Raw genomic sequence first — 3,327 nt, forward strand, 5'->3', positions numbered from 1 at the left:
CTTAGGAAATTCACTTTGAAAACAGAATACATATCTCCCAATGATAATGAAAAGTTTAAAAAGGAACTTAAATTACACTTTCAGTTTTAATCGTACAGATAAGACCAATACATTAATCGAATATGTAAAGGGTCTACTTTTTTATACAGACATAATAACAAAACTTTGTGCACTTATGAAATAAAGATAACAAACAAGGTGCGCTGTCTGCAGCCTTTGTCTGCACTGATCTTCATTTACAAACACGTCATTAAAATGAACTGTAACTCAGTGAATACTCAACGAAAAGACATGAGAGAGATATCTATAGAAAGCTTGACATGTCTCCTTTTAAACTAAACAAGTGCCGCCGAACAAATAATCTGTGATAAAGTAATCCATATGAAAACAACGCGATGTTCGTTTTTCACGTCTCCCTTTATTGTATCTAATGTGACCACGCCCCCGCGCTGAACGCGCTATTCAGATTCAAGGGGCGGCCCATAGATACAAGCCCTGGCTTTACATTTTAAAATACTATACAAAATAATTAATCAGAATACTTACTCCTCCTCACTCATGCCAAAGAACTCCCCGCTCAAGCTCGCTGTCTCTGCAAGATTAACGATGGCAGTTTGCACGCACAGCTACTAGAAGATTTACATCTGTCAGACAGGTTGCTGACGTCATCAAGCTTAGTTTGAGTCTGCGCGTCAGAAACGGAAGTGCTAAAAATGGGCTTCACTTGTCTCAATTGAGTTCCAATGGGGTCGCTGTGTCCATTTCTTTTACTGTCTATGGAAAAATTTCACATTTCACTCAGGGGGGCAGGGTTTCATATTTTTTTGAAGCACCCCTGGGCGCCGCCATTGGCTATCGGACCCCCACCTGCTGTTAGCATTCCATTGACTCCCATTATTTTTATATTTTTATTTATTTTGGCGTCCCTTTGATAGCAAATAACTTTACATCTGAGGCGTTTAAAGACTCCATTTGTCCATTAACTATTTCTAAAGAAACACGAAAATGTATAAAAGGCTCCATTACCTTGTATCTTACGTTATGTTCCCGCAGAAGCAGTTTTTGTAAAAAATAGGCTAACGATTGCGTCATAACCAGCAACTCTGTCGCACAGTAGAGAAATTACCGTATGGACAGGAGGAGACGCTCGCAGACAATCTTTTACTGTCTATGAGGCAATCGGGGGGACGTGGAGGCATGAAGTCAAGGGAGATAATTAATCAGAATACTCACCAAAATGTGCTCCTGTTCACGCTCGCCTTCTCTGCAAGATTCGGTGGGTGATTCAGATTTCTCTTGGCACAGCGATTAGAAGACGTACAGGTTGCTCACGTGACATTTACGTCATCAAGCTCAGTTTGAGTCTGCGCAGTACGCCCGACCCACAGGAAGTGTGTGCTTCTAATTGACTTCATTTTTCTCTGTTGAATCCAATGGGGTCGCTGTGATTTCGCTGCATTCGAAAGTTCAAGTTTGGTGAACTCTGACCTGCGAATTCGCACCACGTGAAGTCGTGTGAGCAGTAGATGGTCGAACGTCACTGCGTGACCTCTCTGTACAGAAATAAAAAAATGAAGGAAGTGCTAATTTTAGCCGTAGCGCAGCATCCTATTTTATATAATGCATATTTAAAAGATCATAAAAAAAGAAGCTGCATGGTTCGCAGTGTCAATAGAAACGGGAACAGATGGTACATTTGAATGTGGACACGTTCTATAATATTTTATTGTTTAGTGTGTATATATTTATAGAGAGAGAGAGACAGAGAGTACAATATAATAAGACGCTTTCGATGCCGTCGCAAAAGACACAGTAAAAGCACAGATTAATCCATGTTGTGATAACTGAGGAGAAACCGTTATATCTTGCTCCCGCCCATATTCGCAGCAGCGTCCGAAATCGCACGTTCAAAGGCTAGTGTGACCGCCGCTTCAAACTGAAGCGCACGGCTTGAATACGCCCACACACAAGAAAAAGCAGCGTAACTCACATGAAAAGATGTGTTTGTGTGCTCAAATAAGTGTTGAACCGGGCACAAAAGCGAAGCTTCACTCCTCGTCTCTCTCAGTCCTCGACTTTTTACAAATGCTGGAAAGAAACGCGCGCTACGGAAACTCGCGATAGCACATTTGCATGTAAGTGATAACAAGTGATTCAACTGTCGCGATAGTTTCGCAGTCCGAACGTAATCATTTTGCCATGATCGATCGAGGTCATTTTGATCAAAATCTAAGAAACTATTATTATTATTTATAAAAGATCGCAATTACGATCGGGGTGGCCAGTGGGGTGGCCGTGATTATTTCCATGGTGGCCATGGCCACCCCTGGCCAACTCCTAACTCCGCCCCTGATTGGAAAATAATCGCTTTAGTACATTTGGCGTGCAATTATACAATAACAATATTAATATAGCGGGCCAAATCTATCAGGCCACCGGGAATTGTCCTGGTTCTCCCGATGGCCAGTCAGCGCCAGGTTTCCACAGACACGCAGAAAGTGCTGGATTCATAGATTGTTATTTTGCGGCTTAATATTCACAGACACTCCCATATCGCGTTTTGATTCAAGTGTACTGACCTACTTTTGATTTATTCTTCCAAAATGTGGCATATTCCATCCGCGTTAGGCTGAATTCCGTTTTTATGACTGGATTCTACGAACCAGACTGTGTTTTCCGCGTCGCGGAGATTATGGGCCATATGTTTTAGTGCAATTTGGGAAAGAAATAAGCTGTATGAGGATGTGTAAATATTCAAATGTAATCCCCTTTGTAATCGTTAAAATTCTCAAAAGTAACTGTAATTTAATTACTCTTTTTTTCGTAGTAACTGTAACTGATTACAGTTACATTAATTTAGTAATTAAAATACGTGACGCCGTTACATGTAACTAGTTACTCACCAACACTGTGTGTAGCAAAAGCACAGATCAATCATGCAAGAACATTAAAGACCAAAATTTATTGCAATACATCTATTATTTTAAATTGATCAGATAAAGCATATCCAGGATGATGCTGCATTGTACAATTCAATTTATTACACTCTCCCAAGAAATGTCTCAGTGTTACAGATATAACATGGTTGCCCAAGTAGGGAACGAACGTCTCCGGCGTGACTGCTGTCTGGAGTTTGTGTGAACACATGCCAATTTCGGTTGATTTTATCAGTCTATTGAGGGATAATGTAGCCCAGGGGTCCTCAACTCTGGACCTCAAGGTCCACTCTTCTGCAGAGTTTAGCTCCAATCCTAATCTAACACTCCTGAACAAGCTCATCAAAGAAAGGAGCTGCTGGGGAAAGGACAGCACATTTTGAAATCACAT

The sequence above is a fragment of the Carassius carassius genome, chromosome 31, assembly GCF_963082965.1.
Source record: "Carassius carassius chromosome 31, fCarCar2.1, whole genome shotgun sequence".
NCBI lineage: Eukaryota > Metazoa > Chordata > Actinopteri > Cypriniformes > Cyprinidae > Carassius > Carassius carassius.